Here is a 21,176-nt window from a genome sequence, read left to right on the forward strand (position 1 = left end):
GATGGATGGATGGATGGATGGATGGGAGGATGGCTAGCTGAGTGGCTGGATGGATGGATGGTGGATGGATGGATAGATGGATGGGTGGGTGGGTGAGTGGGTGGGTGGCTGGCTGGCTGGATGGACATGGACGGATGGACAGACAGACAGACAGATGGATGGGTGGTTGGATGCAGGAACAGGCAGACTTGGTGAATTCTTCACTCTTACAGAAAATCTCTGAATATCCCCACCTGAGTGTAATCTTCTGACATCTCATAGCTGTCTCCATTTGGGATCTATGTCAACAACTCCTAGGAAAAGTCCCCTCTTCCCCTAGTCCCCTTCTCCTGAATATCTTTCACCCAGCCTTCTTCCCACTGCCAAGGCTTTCCCGTCTTGCGTAAGACCTTGAATTCTCAGCAGGCACATCTCAGGGCCCAGCACTCACAGGTCTCCACACACACACGGGACAACAGCAAGCTATAAAACCCAACTCAATCCAGGAGGAAAAGTAGGAGACAGTCAACAGGTGCTCACACTGCATGTGAAAGGCAAGACTGCCTGCCATTCAGGTCTTCTGGAATGGATAAATTTGGATATGCAGAATTGGGACAAGAACTTTCCAAGGAGAGGCAACAGTCTAAGCGAAGGCAGAGAGGACTCTCTCCGCAGGGACACAGGTGAAGGGCAGTGGGCAAGAAGACCTGAGCTCAGCCAGGGTGAGGCATCCTGGGAGGTTCATCACAGATGCATCTCGCTGATGCCCTGGAGGTCAACCCGAGCAGGAGCAGGGCTGTGGTCCGGGCATGGCCCCCTCCCTGGAGCCTCACCACTACTGTACCCCTCTTCCTGACCTCCCAGCAGTGACTTGGGTGCCCAGGGAAAAGCCTATTCACTGGGTCTTCAGGGAGTCATAGCTGCACGGTGGGCCCCCCTCCTGGGCCATCTGCACTGACAAAGCTACACAGACTTAGCCAGGAGGACTGGATGGAGGCCATGCAGGCTTCTACACAGTGCTGGAGACCCAGGAGCGCCCTGGAAAGGAAAAGTCCTGCTCACGCTGTGGCACATGCAGCTGTCCCTTCAACTGTGGGTCACCCCCATGTTCCCACTCCCTGCAGCCTTCAAGTGGCAGGTCTCACCCCTCCCTGGCACGTTCCCCAGCTAATCCAAGCCACACAGAGAGCAGCCAATCCACCGGTGGGTCTTGTTGCACTGGAATGTTGGCATCAAACTTGAGATCGGAAATGAACTCATTATCTGATTATTTTTATTTATGAAAATATGACTGTTTTGGGAGAGGCTGTTCTTGAATAGTCCTGTGAGTGGATGAGTAATTCTCTCCTCTTCACACACACACTGAGACTCAGCTAGTCAGACACACACACACACACACACACACACAGACTCACACATGTACACACAGAGGCAGCCACACGTCTCAGCAGATCCATACCTTCGGGAGCACACACAGCACACGGAGATGTGTGTCCCGGGCTTACAAACTCCTCTGAGGACAGGAACCTTGTCTCTTTTATTTACTGCACAAGCCCCAGTGGTACATAATAGGCAATTAGTAAATATTTGCAGAATGAATATGAGTGAGGGCTAAATCATGATTCTCACACAGGCACATTGTTACTCAGACGCACGCTACATGCCCACACGCACACCCAGCCTCTTTCCCTTCCCGGAACAGGGTTAGAGAGTTCTTAATTGATAGCCTGAAGTCTTCACTCTGGCTATTAGTGAGAACGTGCCAACCAGAACCTTCCGGCAGAGCTGTCCGCTGTCAGTCACCAGGAGGCCAAGCTAGTGCTTCCTCTGACCAGCTCAGGTCCTATCAGATGGCTGGAGACATTCCCGCCTTGCCACCCTGAGGCTCGTGTGCTGGTCTGGCCAAGAAAGCCTGCAGGGTTAGTAAGGCAGACTGTTTTCCAGGAATGTGCTCTGGAGCTGCCCCCACTCCACATAACTGGCTCACGGGCAGGTCCTGGCACGGGGTCTTGGGCAATACCAGCTCTTTCCTTTTCCCCTTCTCTCTTCTCTTTCTCTCCTCTCTCCTCTAGAGAATGGCCATGACTTAGGCTGTTCAAGGCCCATGAATGTGTCTCTGGGAGAGGCAGGGCCAGTAGCCAGGCAGAAGAGGAGAGACCAGGAAAGGGTTCCCTGATCTGAGGCTGATCTGAGGGGGGAGGGCAGGGCCATGACCAGGACATCTACTGCCCCTCCCAGCCTCCTGAGGGAGAAAGGAACCTGTTGCCACTGAAAGGATACTAAACTGGAAGGAGGCTCACCTGAGTTGACATCTCCCTGGTCAAATGACTTCAGATAGGTCATTAATCCCAGAGCTTTACCTGCATCCAGCACCTTGGGCAATCACATCCTCCCTGCCTCACCCTCTTGGCCATTTAGTCCAACATGAACAAGAGAAAAGGAGACTTGAACTACCTGTAGGGCAACATTTCAGCCTTTTCAGGTAGTTCTATAAAGATACCAGCGCATGCCAGGGGAGGGGATGCCTGACCTTCCGAAGCTACACCCAGTGGAGGCACCAAGTGGAGGAATGGCTCGTTCACTGACACTTCCCAGTCCTAAAGTCTCTCCCGTGGGCAGGGAGGATTGTGACTTCTTAAAACATGACTCCCCTGCTGTTCTACTCCTGGTGACAAGCCCAGGAGAACCAAATGCCCACGTCCTTGAACTGGTGTGTCTACAACAGCTTTCACCACAGTGCCTCAGGCCAGAAGGACCCACGTGCCCAGCCTAGCAGAGCACCAGGCACACAGTGGCACATGCCTACGTCAGAACCTTGTGCTCCGGACAAGACAGCACAGAGCAGCCACTACATACCACAGCACAGGCGAATCTGCAGGCTGTGTGTGGCGTAAAGCAAGCCACGCACAGGGACTGCACGATGCCATGTGTATAAACATCAAGTCTGCAAAAGTCAGGCTAGTCTGGGGTGGCATTTACTGGGGAGGAGCTCAGGGGACCTTGAAATGTCAATGCCCCGGCCTGAGGCTGCGTGGGCGTGGACACTTCCGTGGCAGCTCATCCAGCCATGCTCATGGTGCTGGGTGTTTCATTACATGTCCATTACATGGCCAGTAGAACCCAAGTCACACGGGATAGATCCACACAGAAAGGAGGTGCTCCAAGGGGAACTTGGAAGGGCAGGCAACAAGAACAGGATGACCCTGCTGCTGGGAAAGGAAGAGAAGGTCCAGCACGGTCTTGCCAGAGAGCAAGCACCCTGACCAACGAGCAACTGCCAGAAAGGCCCGGGCAGACAAGACCTCCATCCACCCTCCACGAGCCAGGCCTGGAAGGGTCCCGTCAGTGGATCTCCTGCCCCAGGATGTGCCACATGGAAGCAGACCTCTGCATACACTATCAGCCCCAGCCTCTGCTTATTCCCTGCCCCCCACTGGAGGGCCAAGAAAGAATGGAGCCCCAAGTCTCTCTTTTACCTCTAGTTAATAACAAACTCAACCTGCTGAAATGAAAGTTATAAAGGAGAGCACCTTGCTTGACCTCCAAACTCCTCTTCTAGATAAGAGTTTTTTTATTACAGAATTTTCTAGAACTCTTCATGCTGAGAACCACTGTCTGGGCTCTTGAAGACAGTGCATGGGCCTGAGGGTAGGCAAGGTGGGTTTCTCAGCCTGTGAGCCCGCTTGTGCTGCGTCTCCTGGGGCTCTCACATGAGCCTCTCGCGCCCTCCTGGCCTCTTTCCCTCCCTTGGCCCTGCAGCGTCTCCTCCAGGGACACTGGCCCTTCTTGCGGTTTGGGCTTTCCTGCCGGCCTAGGGACCCTACCACAGTGATACTCCTCTCACCAAGTCCCTGTCCTTCGGAGACTTTACAACCCAGAAAAGGAGAAGCTGACCTCCAGGCATTGCTGTCAAGTGCCCCGACAGGCAACTCCAGACCCATCGATCTCTGGTCCCAGAGCACAGGTAATACCTAACAGCTCAGAATCGAAGGGTGCCACACACCCCGACCCCAGGGGTCCTCTGAGAGTCAGAACCACCACTTCTCTAGCATCTCTGTGAGGGATGTTGAGAAAGCCCGCCGGGCTGCAGGCCACACCACATCACCCTGTTGGGAAAGGGAACAGACATCAGGCACCGGCCTGCACCCCTCCTTCTCAGGAAAGACCTCCCCCAGCCAAGCTGGCCTCCTGACCTTGCGCCCAGCAAGTTGTTCCCACACCTCCTCCCTCAGGCCCCACCCAGCACCAACACCCACTGCACCGGTGAGTCAGGCATTTCCGAGATGGGTGCCCTTCTTGTGTTCACTCCATGGGGAGGAAACGCCATTGGGAAATCACACAGCTGGGGATTGGTGGAGCCAGGGCTTGAACCTAAGTAGGCAGATGCCCACGCCAGCCCCACCTGCCTGGCCTGTTCTCTTTCACCTGGAAACCAGTCAGCCCAGCAAGGAGCTGAGCGGCTGCATTCACGCCCTGGCTGCTCCTGCCTGTGTAGATGCCTGAGAGAGTTACCAGCCCCTCACCCATCTGCCCCCTTGGCCTGGGCCATCTGAATGGGGCTGGCTCCAGGTACAGCGGTCACTCATGCCTAGTTAGCAGAGATTGTCTTTGGCACTGCCCCCACCCCTGGGCCATCTGCAGACTGAGAGTAAGCCCTAGGTATGAGGAAAGACAACCAAAGTCACAGGACCCAGGGCACTGCTGTCACAGACTGCTTCTCCAACACAGTGGGCAACACGTGGGAGTCCTGTTCCGGGGACTGGAGGTCATTGTTGTGCCCTTTAGCTTTTTTTTTTTTTTTTGGTTTTCTATTGTTTTCTCGTTCCCCTTTTAAATTTTTTTTATAAGTGTAATATGTAAATATACATATTGTGATGATTTTTTTTTACAGTTTCAACAAATATTACACTGCATATATTCTTCTTAGTGGTTAATTGCTGTACAAGATGCGGACTTGTGATCCTATTTACAAACACCATTAGAACAAATCATTCTATTCATTAAGAGAATGCAACTATATATCTATCCCAACCACTTTGTTTTTTTTTTTTTTATTATTTTATTTATTTGTGTGTGTGTGTGTGTGTGTGTGTGGCCAGCTCAGCCCACCAGGGGGCAGGGCTGGCTGGCATGTGGTGCTGGGGGATTGAACCGCAGTCCCTGTGCTTTGCTAAGCTTGTTCTAAGTAGGTGCTTTAGACCACTGAGCCATCTCACCAGCCCCTATCCCAACCACTTTGAATACACAGATACAAAATGGACATTCATAGGCATACCCCGTTTTTTCTAAGTTCCATTATTGAATATTATAGGTGTGTAAACTCAGCAAAATATTCTAAAAGAGTCTGTGCCCTTTAGCTTGCTCCAGAGCTCCTGCCTGATTCTAGCTCCCACTCCTATTCCATTCCTGCTCCCCCTACTCCCGCACCATGTGACACAGTCCAGAGTCCTGCCCAGCTCTGCATGCACTTGTGCAGTCCCTGTCCCTAGGTCCCACCGGTGAGTTTTGCTTCCCTAGCTGAGCTGTGAGCACCATAGGTGGGTGGAGTGATTATTTTCCACATCCTGCACTTCTCTGAGAGCCCACCAGGCAGACACACTGGAAAAGGAGGGAATTGGGATTGGAGAGTTCGATACAACAATACTTCGTTTTAATGGAGGTAAAAATGGGGGGTGGTTGTAGACTTGGATGCAAATGAATGCAAACCACTCCGCAATGATATGCAGATGTGTGTGCTGCTTTGTGGGAAGGAGTCCTGCGTCTGCAGAATTCTGGTCTGGCAGGCTTTGCTCTCTGGGGGCTCCATGCCTGCAGGAGACCTCGCTGTTTTGCTTTGCGTGGCAATGGCCGGGAGCTGGCTGCCACACGGCATCCAGGCGCCAGTGTGAATCATCTGGGAATCCGTGTTGTCTTCTGCTCCTCTATGAAGCTGCTCCTACCCACCAGGGCAGAAGAGCTGACCGGAAGCTGTGAGGGCTGAGACCCGTGCTAAGGAAGTGCTGGGGTGTAGCAAGGGCTGGGGGTGGGGGGGCTCCTGCGTTCTGGGGACACAGCTCTGGGGAAACAGAATGCCAGGCCAAGAAGGAAAGACCACCCTGGTAGCATTTTCAGGTTTTCAGACTGACTCCACTCTGCTGTGACCACCACTCCCGACTTATGCTGTGCTGCCTGCAGGCCTCAGCGGGCCTCAGCAGGGCTCCAAATGGACAGTGGGCCAAGGGAACCAGTGACCTACCGGCTCCCCAACACTGACAACCCCCACATCTGGGGCACCTTCTCTGGCCAGGCACGTTAGCCACTTATATCACTTATTCCTCAGTGCCTACCAGGCAGGCAGTACCAATATACTCCCTATCTTATGGATGAAGGAACAGAGAACAAGGTCACCCACCCTGCAGGTAAAGTAGTGCAACTGGGGTTAAGCCCAAATCTGCCATCCTCCAAAAGTAGCCCACTCACTTGCCACTACCTGCTTCCCTTCCCGTGCCATAGTGGCTGCTCTGCACCCAGCTCCCACGGCTGAGTCCAGGGCCCAGAGGGGGAACATTTTAGCGCACTGGTTGGAGTGTCCCCTCCATACGAGGCAAACTGCGAGCCTAGAATGTCTCCCACTCAACTCCAGCAGCACCTGTCATCCCACAATTAGCAGCTCATGAGCATCACTTTCCCTACTTTGCTTTACTCAAAGACAAGTCCAGGGGGCCTGGCCCTAGCTCAGTTCTTTAAGTGGCTGCTTCCACCAAGCTGTCAGCCTCAGGTGGCTCTAGTTCCTTTGATCCCCACAACTCTCCAGCCAGCCAAACAAGCCCTGAGGGCATTTGGAGAAAAAAAAAAGAAAAAAATTCCTTATTCCATAAAAAAAAAAAAAAAGACAAGTCCAGCTGAAGGTGGTGGTGAATGCCTGTAACACAGCACTCGGAAAGGCTGGACAGGAAGACTGAAAGTTTAAGCATAGCTTGAGCAACTTAGCAAGAGCCTATCTCAGAATTTAAAAATTTGGGCCGGGGAGATGGCTCAGTGGAATAAGTGCTTCCCTAGCAAGCGCAAGGGTCTGAGTTCAACAAAAAAAAAAAAAAAAAAAACATTATTCCATGGGGGCCTGGCCCTAGCTCAGTCCTTTAAGTGGCTGCTTCCACAAAGCTGTCAGCCTCAGGTTGCTGGAGATCGAACCTCACAACTCTCCCGCTGGCCAAAAGTGCCCTGAAGGCATTCGAGGAACAAAAAAAAAAAAAAAAAAAAAAAAAAAAAACCATTATTCCAAGGGTCTGAGTTCAATCCCTGGTTCTGCAAAAAAAAAAAAAAAAAAAAGAATTTAAAAATTTGTAAAAGGGGGTGGGGACGTAGCTCACTCAAAAGTGATGGGTTCATAGGGCTGGTCAGACAGCTCAGTGGACTAAAGCTCCTGCTTAGGCAGAGCACAATGGCGAGGGTTCGACCCCTGGCATGCCGTGCTGGCCCCACCCCCCAGGGCATGATGAGCTGGCAGTCGAGTATGGGCTTGGTGGCACATGCCTGTGATCCCAGTGCTTGGGAGGCTAAAAACAGGAGAATCGCTACTAGTGAGACCCTGTAGACTCTGTATTAAACAAAAAAAAAAAAAAAAAAAAAAAAGTGCTGGGTTCAGTCTCCAATGCTACCTAAATAAATACATAAACAAATCCTATTGGAAGGCAAAAGAAATCCAGATCAACAGGGAGAGTCTGGTGCCCTGCAGATAGAAGAATATAGAATATACAAAAGGGCAAAGAACCCAGAAGGCAAATCTGGCCATCAAATTCAGTGATGCTATGCTCCTAAATGGTGACATCAGTCCCAATGACGCTGGACACCCTTCCCAAGGCACCTTACACTTTTTTCCAAGAAACTGCGCATCATACTAGACACCCAATGAACAGTAGTTACTCTAAGCAGAGGGTAACTCTAAGAAATGGAGTAGAAGTGAAATTATCATTCCATTTCACAGTCGGACAGTGAGGCCCCCAAGAGGTGTACCCCAAAACTAACAGGGAATGATGGCCCTGTCTCCAGCAAGAAGTCACAATAGGGAGAAGAGGGGGAGCGTGGAGGTGGGAGCCGACAGGAAATCCTGGAGCCTGGGAATCCTAAAGGGGCTTTGCCAGGCAGCCCGAGAGCAGGGTTCCCACAGAAGCAGGTGGGTATCCAGCGGGCCAGGCCGGACAGGGTTGGCACCAACCCTAGTGGGAATGGAGGTGCCAGTTCTCACCGGCTAGCCAGCCTGCCAGCTGGAGAAGCCTCATTAGCATTCCTCAGCCCTCCAACCCATTTCCTTCCTGGGGAACAGGACGGCTAATGGCTGGACTGGAGGAGGAGTGACCTCTACCAAGCCTGGGAGGCTGCCCTGGAATAGGGAACATCCCCAATGTGACCCAGAGTTTCCCCAAGTAAGAGACCATCTGGCTGGCTGTCTATGCAGCCCTCTTGCATAGCGGGATGCAGGCTGGGGGAAGCGTCAACGATTAATGGGTGATGGAAGCCAGACTCGGGCAGCATGGGGGAGGGGACAGAGAGGCAGAGAGAGGCTGTCTGTTTCACGCTTGGCTCAGCTACGAAGGGAGTCTGCCTGGGCCTCAAGGGCCTGTGACACAGAGGACACCCATCTGCACCTCACTCGGCCTCTGCCTGGAGGGACCCCTGGGCAACTAGCTTTGCACCTCACAATTATGCTCCCTGCCCTCCCCTCCAGGGTCTCTCCCTCCTCCTCACAGGTGACAGCAGAGCAAACACAGCTGCACACAGCCCCTCCCTTCTTGAAAGGGGCTACCCATCCTGGTCCCAGACCCCAAAGCTCCTCTTGACCCAACCATCAGGACGACTGCCATGTGACCTGCCTGCACACAGCACCAGCTCTGTCCTTAGGCCTGGCTCAAGCTTCACCTTGAGAACTCTGAGAAGTGCACCGCGAGTAGATCTTCCTCCAGAGTCCTTGACACAAAAGCTACATCAGAGAGCATCCTCCAAAGCTTCCAACAGTCAAGAGAAGCCCACAGGGCCAGGGATATAGCTCAGTGGCACAGAACCTGCCTGCCAAGAGCAAGGTCCTGAGTTCGATTCCTGGTGACAGCTCACCCCTCATAAAAAGGTTCCAAAAGAAACTCAGCCAGGATCAAGGCCTGCATAGCAGGGTTCAGGAGCCTTGGAGACAGATGTCTAGAGACCTGGACAACACTCTTTTGCCCTCATTAGCTTGTCTGCCCGAGCACCCTGGATGTCCCCTCACCCCCAGGGTGATCCTCTCACAAACAAGTGTCTTCTAGGGTCTTTTCCCCATGCTTTGCCCCAGGGTCCTGGGCTTTAGCCAGGAAGGGTGTAAAACAAGGAACTGGATAGAGACTGAGGAAGTGGCGCGGGATGGGAATGACACAAAGCAAACTGCTGGCAGAGCTGAGGCTGACGGGCCTGCCTGTCATGAGTGTGAGGCTTTCTGCTTGTCAAGCAAATACTTCCAAGGAAGGACTTGTAGTAAGCCAGACAGGTAAGGACAGCAGTATGGGCAGCTTCCTTCTTGCCTTCCAAGTAGGTACCCTACCTGTTGGCTCATGTATCTTTGGGGAAACAAGTTCCAGATGGTCATCTGTCCCTCCACTCAGTGGTAAGTGACAGAGCTGAGTCACAGCTCTGCCAAGCAGGCGCTTATGCCACTGAGCTAGATCCCCAGCACCTGAGTCCCAGGTCTGGCAAACACAAAACCCTTGGGCTTTCTGGTGCACTGTCCTGGAGGGGGCTGGGGTGAGACACCTGGACTAAAGCCTTATGTGGAAACAAGAAAACTTCCTTAGGGCTGTTTAATCAGGGAAGTAGAAACACACAGAGACCTTCCTCCTCGCAGACTATTCTGGGCTCCCAGGAGGCCCTGACTAGGGGCTGGTGAATTGTTAAGGAAGCAAGTGAACCATTTTAAACATCCCCATCCGACAAGAGCAGCTTTTGTGGGGCGGGGGAGGGGCTGAACGTCACTGCCCTGGACCCCAGTTCCTGTCTCTTGCCTTCACAGAATCCAGATTTGTCATCCAAATGGGAGGGAGAGGCTGAGGTCACGGCCCAGAGCACAGCTCTTTCCTTTACACCCTGCAGGCTGTGGCTGGGAGCAGCGGGCTTGGTTCTCAGGTAAAGGAACAAGACGCAGGCCTCACCCTGGGTAAGGGATGAGACACCCTTGGCCAACGAAGTGTCTGCGGTGCGCTCGTTCAGGGCTGGTGGAGGGGGAGCAGTGCTAGCAATGCAAAGAGCCTGGAACCAGCAGGGCCCCAGGCCTGAGCCCCCCTCTGCAGACTATGAAGCCCACGCCCACTGCCTCAGTGGCACAGTGAGAGGCACCGCTGCGCTTCTTGGGGTGCAGTGCAATAGTGAGAGTGTAATCGCTTTCTGCTGCTGCAGAGCAAATTGCCATAAAGTTAAAACAGCAGCTTAAAACAACAGCTGTTTATTATGTCACAGCTCTGCTGGTCAGAAGTACAGGTGGGCTTAGCTAGATTCCCCACCTGGACGTCACAGGCCCCGAATCAAGGCGTGAGCTCACTGGTGGAGAACCTGCTCCCCTGAGCGTCCAGGTTGCAACAGAATCTGCTCCTGTGGCTGTAGGCCTGAAGCCTGTGCCTTCCCACTGGCTCTCAGCCGGGCATCTCCGTCAACTCCTAGAAGCTGCCCACCCTCAGGTCTCTCCACACGGTGCCCTCCATCTCTGAGCTATCAAAGGTAAACTGAAATTGCCCTCATGCTTCAAGTCAAAGTCTTTCTGTCCTGCCACTGAGAAAACTCTGCTCATGAAATAGGTTCAGCCCACCTACCAGACCACCTCCTTTCAGTGAGCTCATGGGCTCTCTCTGCAGAGTCCTGGAGCTTGTCATCCTCCTGCCTCTGCCTCTGGCATAGCTGGGATTACAGGCATGCACCACCATGTCTGGCTATCACAATTTCACCTATGTTTTCTTCTTTTTTTTTTCCTTTTGCAGAACTGGAGAGTGAACTCAGGCTCTTGCGCTTGCCAGGCAAGCGCTTATTCTATTGAGCTATCTCCCTGGCCCCTCACCTATGTTTCAACTCCCTTTGCCATACAGTGTTACAGAATCATAGGTTTGACATTGGTCCCCCACTCTGGGATGGAGATGGGAGCTCTCGAGGGCCTATAGTCAGAACTCTGCCCACCTTACAAGGAGCAGAAGCACTTTGTCATCTCTAAATTCGGACTCTCACTGTAGACTTTCTTCTTTGTGTCCCAGAAGCTCAGCGACATGGGGTACATTGCTGGGTGAACTCCTCCGACCGCTGCCCCTCTGCCCCGTCCTCCTGCCTCCTTTCTCCCAGGCCTCTGGAGCTCTTCAGGCCTGAGATGGCAGCTCCGTCTGCTGTCACTCCGCCCCTCCCAGAGGTTCCTGCCTGGGCCTTGGCCTTCCTTCCCTGCACACCTACTGGCAGGAGCCTGTACTCTCCTCTACCCCCTTCCTGCACACCTATACTCTGCCCATTGGCCCCTGCAGCACCTGCTGGGTCACAGCTCCCAGGTCCTCAGGTGACAGCTGGGATGGAGTCTGTCCCATTTGCTCTGTACTCCCAATGCTCAGCCAGGTACCAGGCATGCAGCAAGACCCTCTATCAAACCTCTGCTGGGGGGTGGCCTGCCCATTAGCTCAGTTGTTTAAGTGCCTGCTTAAGCAAAGGCAGTCAGGCTCAGGATACTGTGGCGAGCCCCAGATCCTCATGCCTTACCAGACCTGCCCTGAGTCGAAAAAAAAAAAAAAAAATCCTTCAAACCTCTTCTGGGTTTTCTCTAGCTCAAATATGGGTGGTTCCACTCGTGAAAGTTCTCCACTCCCTGCCCCAGACCTGAGTGTCTGTCACCTCCTGCCGTCTCAGTGCCTGATTCCCAGAGCAGCAAGCAGCGCCAAGGCAAGGGGTGTGGTCCATTGGGATGCAGTTCTGTGACCCTGTTCTGTCCCCACCACACATGCACACCCATGTACACATGCACACACGTGCATAGGCACACACACACACACACACACACACACACACACACAGGTCCCCTCAGCCCAGAGCTGGGGCAGGCAGGATCCTCCACCCCGTGCCTCATCTCTGGCCCTGGGCCACACCCACCCCTCTTTAGGCTCACATACTGCTCGAGCTGGCCTTGCTCTTTCTGTGGTCCGGCCTTGAATGGAGGCCTGTGTCCTTTCCCCCAGGGACCCAGCCACTTCCTCTTGGGAGTCCAGCCGAGGACAGTGTGGTTAGAAGAACGTTCTAATCCCAGCCCCAGAGCTCTGAAAGAAAAAATGACTAAAACCTCTGGAATGCGGAGCCTGCTGTTTCCTGTTGAGATGAACCAACAGCTGCAGGACAGAAAATGAAAACCCCGAGGGGCCTGTGGCTCCTCGACCTGAACAGCGGAGCTGTGGGCAGCTCCAGCCCTTGAGGTCAGCCCAGCCCAGACACCCTTGGTGCCCACCCATTCTGCTGTCCCTCCAGACCTGGCATGCTGAGGATGAGCTTCTGTCACTGATTCCGCCCTGGGTCTAAGGGGGTTGAAATGAGAATGCTGCCCACTCACCAGCACCCAGGGGCATCTGAGCCATTCTGCCATCTGAGGAACAGAGTACGCTGGCACTCAGCCTCGGCCAAGTGGGCAGTGCGGTCAGCTCAGGCAGTGGCTAGGGCCTTCTGCATAGCTACTTCCCAGTTAAGGGTGCAGCACGGAGTCCAGCAAGAGGAAGAGGCTGGGGAAAGGGCGACCTGCAGATGGTGCCTACTTAGAGCGGGGACATATTGTCATGCTTCCAGCGGTAGGCACATGCGCCTCCATTGTATGGCTCCACAAACCTCTGCATGCTCTGGGCTTCTAATTCCCCCTTCTGAATCATCCTTCCTTTTCTATAACATATGGCCAGTATCAAAGCCAAGTAGACTTTTGCACTTGCTTCTTCCAACAGAACTTGGGTGTCCAGAGGCCTTCTTTGATCTAGTCCATTCCTATTAGTCCAAGCTGGTGGTGCTTTGGGCCATATAATTCTACTTAACATATTGCTGTATTTTCCTATGGATGCCATTGGAATTCATTCCATTAGTCAAAAGTTTCCTCACTAGCCAAGTATTATAGTGCCTGCCTGGAATCCAACTCTTGGGAGGCTAAGGCAGGAGGATCACTGTGAGTTCAAGGATAGCCTGGACTACATAGTGAGTTCAAGGCTGATCTGAACTATACAGTATCTCAAAAAAAAAAAAAAAAGTTCCATCTACATGAGCCTATCTGTACCCCATGTCCTTGTGAGGCTGCTGAAGGACAGACATTTCCCTTATAGTTCTTAGAAGTCCTTAATATCTAACAAAGACAGTCTGTGACTCACGCTCATGAACAACTTAGAGGGCCTTTGCCTACCTGAATGACTTCATGAAATACTCTTTTTGAGGTCCTGACAAAGCTCTAATCATTTCATGCTGAGTTTTGGCTTTGTCCTGATGCCTTTTTTCCCCATGTGTGGAGCCTATGAGTAACAAACAGATTTATTTTCAAACCCAGCAAATCCTTGACTCGTTTCTGCTTTCTATAAATTTTGCTGTAAAGTTTTCTCTTTAATCCATCTTTCTCTCTCCTTATCATATGCAGTAATCCAGTTGATGCTTCCAAAGCCTGCTTAAAATTCTCTTTAGCCCAAACCATTAAATAATGAAGTACTATTCTGGTGTCATCACTTCAAGGGACAGTGTTACTAAACTTCCTTCACTCGTAAAGAGATCCTCTTTCCCCTGATTCCAACAATATTTTCTTCACTTGCCTTTAAGCCCTCAAGAGCAGCTTCCTCACAGGCCAGCAGGCTTCGAAGGCTTTAGGATTTCTGCCCACCTCCCAGACTCACAACTGTGATTAGGTTTGTTATGACAGTCTACTTCCAGAGAACAAGAATGTCTGCACCAGCTGTCTAATGTGTCATAGCAAACCAGCCCAAAACAATGCAGTAGCTGGGCGAGATGGCCAAGGCCTGTAACCAGCACCCAGAAGGCTGAGGCAGAAAATCACCATGAGCTCTAGGCCAGCCTGAACTGCATAGCAAGACCCTGTCTCAAAACTAAATAAATAAATAAATAAATATATATATTTTTTTAAACCATAACTGTCATTAATTTAGCCTATGCATCTTGGAGTTGGCCGGGACTAACAGCTCCCCCCAGAACTCCCATCGGTCCTCTCATCAGTTTGTGGCCCTCAGGGGGCTGTAGTCAGCCCCAGTGCTTCCTCACCCATCTGGCCCCTGTGTCTGGTCCTGCTGAGGAGGGCACTCACGTCTGGGGCTGCCTGCTAGGGCTGCTGGGGTGTCTCCCACTTTGTGGAACTGCATGCGCTTCCTCTATACCACACTGCCTCAGAGAAAGAGGATTCCTGTCCAGGCGGCAGGTACCCAGCCTGCGGGTCCCAAAGGGAACCATCAAAGGCTGTGTGGGTCTTTCTGACCTGATCTGGGAAGCCACATGGTGTCACCTTGGCTGCCATGGCTGGCACAGCCAAGTCCCCACCAAGGTTCCAACAGGCAACCTCAATTCTTGACCCAAGCAGGGTCATAGATCGTGTTCAGGTTTAAGACATGTAAGAAGCTAAGTGATACCCCCAGGTCCCTCAGCCAAAAGGTGACAGCATCGAGATCTGGATGTTGGCATTCCAGTTCCAAATTAATCTACACTGCCTCCTGCCTTTCTCCTCCTCTTATTCCTCCTCCTCTCCCTTTTTCTCCTTTTCTCCTTTGCCCCTCTCCTGTCTTCTCCTTTTCATCCTCCTCTTCTTCCTCCTTCCTCTCCCTTCCTCTTCCATCTCTCCATCCTCTCCCTTCTCTTCCTTAGCTCCACCTCCTTCTTTATTGCTGGTGATAGAAGCCAGGGCTACAGTTGCCAGGCAGGAGCTCCACCCCTGAGCCACGCCCACTTCCTCACCTGCCTCCTGTGACTGCAGACACAGGTGGTCCAATGTGACCTGCTCCTCTCTGCTTTCTCAGAAAAGTTGTGGAAGTCACTGACCTCAAGGCCTTCTTGAGTGCAGAGGCTGCCTGCCTTTGCTGTGGCCTCTTTTCCTCCTGGGAATCTTCCCTGGGGCCAGCTGCACCTTGACGGTGGTTTCCTACACTGAGGCCTGCAGCCCTGTCCTTATCAGCTAGCTCCTGGGCCCATGCCTGCACCTTTGCCCTAGCTTTATCTCCACAGCAGAAGTCCCCTCGGCTATTTCAAGAATGTCTACCCTGGCCAGGCACGTGTCTGGCGCAGCACTTGCCTCACTTGTGAGAGGCTCTGGGTTCAGTCCTCAGCATTGCCAAAAGGAAGAATGTCTACTGGATCATTTGGAGGAAGGTGTCCTCTAACATCTCGGATTACTCACTAGAAGCTGCAGCTCCTGAGGCTAAGCCGTGGAGTTTTCCTACATTTCCTTTGAAGTTTGACTGAACAGATTTCTACCCACAGAGACTAAAAATCCTGTCGTTGACATGAGCACCACAATCATGAGTGGGGCTTGAGTGACAGACCTGCATTGCCATTAGATTGTGTCTGGAACAAGTCTTGCGTTCTGATGGCCCTGGATGGAGAGGAGACCAGCAAGGGGACAAGTCGTAGGCAGGCGGGGCTGTCATGGAGGGTTCCCCAATCTGCACTACACGAAGGACCCTGGTCAGGAACAGGAGTGAAAGGGGACCTGCAACCCAGCCCCACATTGCACCGGCCAAACTGTCACCCTGGTGAGGGGGCTATGTCTGCAGGGCAGCTTTTGCTATTTTATCACCCCAGAGAGGGAGTCCCTTTTTCTAACTCAATAAAGAGAGCACTAGAGGAAGGCTAGAAGATAACAAAATAATATACTAACTGACTCCACAGGACAAGTCATAAAAATTGATCTTGCCAGATGACAATAATGAATTTATGAAATTTCAGGAAGAGGGAAAGTCCAGGACCATAGTGGTTCCGGGGGACTCTGCAGCTGCAATAAAGGAGTCGCCTCTCCAGAGCATGCCCTGTAAAGTCGTCCACCCCAGCAGCTCTGGCTTGTGCCCGCCTCAGACTTCTAACATCTTGAGAGGAGGAATCTGATCAGCCTAGAGTATGAGGGTGCTTCCCAGAGGAAAGGAGAAGGATTTGTCATTCCCAGAAGGACCCACAGCCAACCAATGACCTTCCCACAGAGTGTGGGTGCTGAGCTGATCGTCAGAGACACGATTCCTATGGGGTGCAGGCACGTCACTTCCTGCTCTGTGCACTGGGCAGTAGTGTTTGCCCAGATCCTTAGGAACCCAGAAAGTAAACACTGACTGGACCGGCTCTCAAGCCGAACTTTTCACGGGGGAGGCAAGTATAGAAGGATAAAGGTAGTGGGCAAGGTAGCTGGTGGAAAAGGGTGGGCAGGTGCCTGGGGCACAAGGGAGTAGCTTCCGGCTTGGTGCAGGGGCAGGTGACCCAGTGCTCCCAGGGGGATATGATGGCAAGAGGAACCAGAAGGAGCTCGGCCAAGCTTCAAACTGGGAGTGGGTGAGGGGCACAGGAATTAACACTAAGAGGATAAAAGAATCATTTTGTGCATCCTGGCCATGACAGCCTCATAACGAACGGTCCTACTGCTGGTACACAGGAAGGGCCGTCTCTGCACTCTGTGGCCTTGGTCTGAGCTGGAAGCAGGGAAGCTCGGAGTCACCGTGAGTTGGGGTTCATTCGGCACCACTCGTGGCTGGGACTGGCTACAAGTGGGGGCCTTGCTTCTCCATGTGGGGCTCTCCCTTAGTGTGGTTCCCGGAATAAGGATCCCAAAAGCTAGAGGGCTAGTGGAAGCTATATGTTCTCTGTGACTTGGCATCAAATGTCATCACTTCTGCCATTCCATTGCTCAGAGCAGTTACAAAGCCCTGGCCCAGATTTGATAGCAGGAAACACAGACTGATGTTCTCAAGGGTTCAGTGTAGTTGCAGGAAGAGTGTATGGGTTGGGCTATACGTGCTGGTGTGACCAGTTTTAGCAAGTACGATCTTAGTGGCTGTGTCAATAGAGATGAAGAGGGCAGAGGAAAAAAATGACGGACAGGAGTGGACTCTTACTGGCTGGCGACACATAGATGAAGGCAGCCAAACACACAGCTATACAGTCAGGTCAGGCTGATTCTGAAGGTCTAAAAAACCACGCTTAGGAAACTGTGTAGAGAAAAAAGGACATTAGAAGCCTCAGGAATCCTTATTTTCATCTCCTGGAATCCCTCTGGGTTCAATCAGAAAATCCCCAAGGAGCCACGTCTGGTGGCACACACCTGTCATCCCAGCACGCTGGGACACTGAGAGGCTGAGGCAGGAAGATGTTGATTTCAAGCCCAACCCAAGTAATGTAATCACTTAGTAAAACCCTGTCTTGAAATAAACAATTTTAAAGGGCTGAATGGGGCTAGGAATGTACCTCAGTACAACAGCCCTGGGTTCAATCTCTAGTACTGCCCAAAGGCAAAAAGAAAATTTCCAAGGCTCTCTTTATGGAGAGTGTCAAGGCTGGCTAGCCACAGTCCGCTGCCCTTATCCCTATGCACACAAGTGTGCAGCACACACACACAAACACACACAGGCTGGGCGCCTTCCCTGGATCCAGTCCCCATGAATGCTGCTACTTGGGTGGTAAGGGCTTCTTCCATAGCCCCCTCCAGGTACATCCTGAGTGTTCCTGGCCAGAGCTGGCCCCAGGCTCTTCACACACACAGGCCTAAGGGCTGTCAGCCAAAGGAGCGGCAGACACTGGGGAGAGAGCGCATGCTGCACGGTTCAGAAGCCTCTGTCCTCCCTTCACCTCTGCCAAGCAGCTGTGGGCCTCAGGGAGGCCACTTTCCCTGCTGGACCTGCCAGGTGAGGAGCTCACTCCAAGGATCAGTGCACCCAAGCGTTAAAACCACCCACCCAAAAGCCATGGTGAGGCACCACCTCACACCCACCAGAACAGCTAAAATCTGACAAGATGGACAACACCCAGAGCTGACAGGACACAGAATGGGAATGCACCTGCACCTCCTTTACGGGCACAAGCTGCAGCGCATAGAGCTGTTTTAGAAAGGATGCTGGGGGGCCAGGGAGATGGCTCAGTAGAATAAGTGCTTCCCTGGCAGGCACAGGGCCTGAGTTCAATCCCTGGTTCCCCAGGCAAAAAAAAAAAAAAAAAAGGAGGCTGGCAGTTATCTCTTAAAACTACTACATACCTTCCCGCCCTGGCACCTCCACAGCTAAGTACCCAAAGACACCACACATGTTCACAAAAGAGATGTCTATAAAATCACCATCTCGGGGCTGGTGAGATGGCTCAGTGGTCTAAAGCATCTACTTAGAACAAGCTAAGCTAAGCAAAGCACAGGGACCACGGTTCAATCCCCCAGCACCACATGCCAGCCAGCCCCACCCCCTGGTGGGCTGAGCTGGCCACACACACACACACACACACACACACACAAAATAAATAAATAATAAATAAAAAAATTTTAAAAAAATAAAATCACCATCTCACTGTTAGGTCTTGTTTTGGGGTTTATTGTGTGGCTGCCTGGACAGCCTGAATTGATTAAAGATGCTAATGGCAATTCCTGTAAAATAAAAACATTAGAATGCGTCCCTCCCACCTTATTCACTGGATCTGGTGCCCTGTAACTTCCAGCTCTTCCCCAAAGTTAAAATGAGGGGCCAGGGAGATGGCTCAGTAGAATAAGTGCTTCCCTGGCAAGCGCAAGGGCCTGAGTTCAATCCCTGGTTGGCAGGGGAGGAGTTAAAATGACCATGAAAGGTAAAAGTTTTGGATTGATTCAAGCCATAGAGGTAACTAGGATAGCACAAATACAAATACTCAGGAAAGAGGACTTCCAGAACTGCTTCAGAAAGTGGCTGGAACAAGTATGTTCAAAGTGAGAGACTGTATTTTGGGGAAGGTTAATGGCAATGTATAATTTATTGTAAAATTTTGGGGCTGGGGTTGGAACAAGGTCTCACTAAGTAGCCCAGGCTGGCCTCGAGCCCTTGGCAATCCTCTCTCCTCAGTCTCCTGAGTGCTGGGAATACAAGCATGTACCAAAACACCTGACTACTGTAATAAATTTTAAAACTTTGGGGCTGGTGAGATGGCTCGGTGGAATAAGTGCTTGCTTGGCAAGTGCAAGGTCCTGAGTTCAATCGCCAGTGCTTCATAAATAAATAAATAAAATCTTAACATTCACCCTAGTTTTTTTTTTTTTTTTTTTAGTCACATCAAATTGCTGGTACACACACACACACACACTTTTCCCCAGTACTGGGAACTGAACACAGGCCTTTTGCACTGAGCTATATTCCTAACACTTTTTTAATCTATAATTTTTGAGTCAAGGTCTCGCTAAATTATTAAATTGCAGGCTGGATTAGAACTTGGAACCCTTCTGCCTCGACCTTCGGGAGTGCCAAGAGTACAAGTGTGAACCAACAGGGGCGGCTGTGTGTGAACCACAGGGGGATGCACACTTATCAGGATGTACACTTGAGATCGATGCATTTGGTCCAAGCGGGCACCCCAAACCGCCTCTAGGCGCCTGCGCTCCAACCAGGCCCCCAGCCCCAGCGGGAGCCCCCGCCCCCCATCTCCAAGGGCGACACCCCGCCCCTCCTCCCCAGGGCTCCCCGCCTCTCACACACCATCCCCTGGACCCTTGGCGCTGCCCCCCAGCGCAGTCGTCCCTGGTAACCAGGAAAGGTCTGGAAAATCCTCTGAGTACAGCCACCCGCCCGGGAGGGGCGCGCCGGGTGTCAACCAGACAAGGGCGACTGCGGAGCGCGGGCGATCGCGCTTCTCCTGGTTCGCGGCGCTTTGTGCGGCGGTGCGGAGCCGGCGGCCGCGGCCCTCGCTCAGCAGCGCATAATTAATCGGGCTTCACAGGCCTAGGGACAAAGCGCCCATTCACCCACCGCTCCTCCCCCGGGATATTGTTATTGCTGAAAACCGCAGCCAGCTGGGCCGCAGGGCAACGTCAGCTCTGTGGGAGAATGAGACAGGGGCTCCGTCTCAGCCTGCGCGGGTGACAGCGAGGACCGCGTGCGCGGCGCTCCCAGGGCCCTAGGAGCGGCGCCATGAAATAAATAGCAACGTGACACTGAGGGGCCTGGCTTAGGCCGGCCGGAGCCTCCACCTGTGCCAGGAAAGACAACGCCAGGAAAAAGGGCCTGGGTCGCCTAGGTCTGTGCCCTGTAACCAGGGGTTCCCGTGTGGCAACTGCCTTACCTTCCACTCCAAAGATAGCCAGTACCTGCTCAGACCTTACCTGACCAGGCCCGGGCCTCTCCCACAAGATCGAGGCTCTCAGAATGGGCCCTGGACCCAGGCCCCCGCAGCTAAGCCCTTGGAAGCCCTGTAGCTCTCGATCGCTGGGCTCGCCCAGAGGTGGCTCAGGTGCTCTGCTTCCCAGTTCACCCACAAGGTGACCACAGGCCTTGGGGCCAACTAATTTGCCCAAGACCACAGGGCAGTTCTGGACGTGGCCCCCAGGCCTGCAGATCATGCACAAAAGCAAAGCACAAGGCAGTGAAGTTCGTAGAAAGGAGGCCAAGCTTCCCGCACTCCCTGAGCCTTGTTTGGCCTGGCCTGAGCCCCCCTTCCCTGGATTCCCCTTGCAGTGAGGCCAGTGTGCCTGGGTAAGTGCCTCAGCAGGGCCTGGTGCCCTGGGGTCTCTCACTGCTTCCTAAGGGGCCCCCTAGTGCAGGCCCCACGGCCAAGGCTGGTGGGGTTAGAGAGCTCAGCCCTCCAGGGCCAGCTCCTCTGGCCTGCTTCCTCTTCAAAGCCCAGCATCCTCCCAAACCCGTGAGAGGCCCAGAGCTCAGGCTGGCAGGGCTGTGCTCACCTTTGCCTCTGACCCCAAGGCATTAGGCACTGCCCACTCCTCCTCCCAAGGCTGGGTGCAATTGTAAAAGTGCCGCCGCGGATTCCCAAACCTCAGCCTCCTGAACACCTCCCAAAACAAGCAGGGCTTTTCCAGAACACTGCCCAGCCCCGCCCACCTCGCTGAGACGTTCTGTCCCTCAGCTGTACTCTGGAAAATGTTCCCTCTGCCGAAGACTGCCAGTCCTGAGCAGGGCCTAGGCCTCAGAGCCGGACGGCGGCCATCGAGCCTCACTCCTGCTCGCAAGTCAGAGGCAGGAAGCCGCTGGGTTTCTCAGGGGCCCAGGCTGGTCTCCAAGGCCCAG

The 21,176-nt window shown here is 52.8% G+C and overlaps 1 long non-coding RNA gene across 1 annotated transcript in view; it reads right to left on the minus strand.

Annotated features, from left to right (window-relative positions):
• The window catches only part of LOC111815717, a 58,442-nt gene extending 37,555 nt beyond the window's left edge, over positions 1 to 20,887 (minus strand). The window contains exons 1-3 of the long non-coding RNA XR_002820369.1: positions 20,834 to 20,887; positions 13,367 to 13,472; positions 12,111 to 12,254 (exon numbers count right to left, since the gene is read on the minus strand). This is a non-coding gene — a long non-coding RNA (uncharacterized LOC111815717). The remainder of the gene's footprint in view (positions 1 to 12,110; positions 12,255 to 13,366; positions 13,473 to 20,833) is intronic.
• Between the last annotated feature and the right edge of the window lie 289 nt (positions 20,888 to 21,176).

Source organism: Octodon degus, unplaced genomic scaffold, assembly GCF_000260255.1.
Source record: "Octodon degus isolate 3935 unplaced genomic scaffold, OctDeg1.0 scaffold00020, whole genome shotgun sequence".
In the NCBI taxonomy this organism is placed as follows: Eukaryota; Metazoa; Chordata; class Mammalia; order Rodentia; family Octodontidae; genus Octodon; species Octodon degus.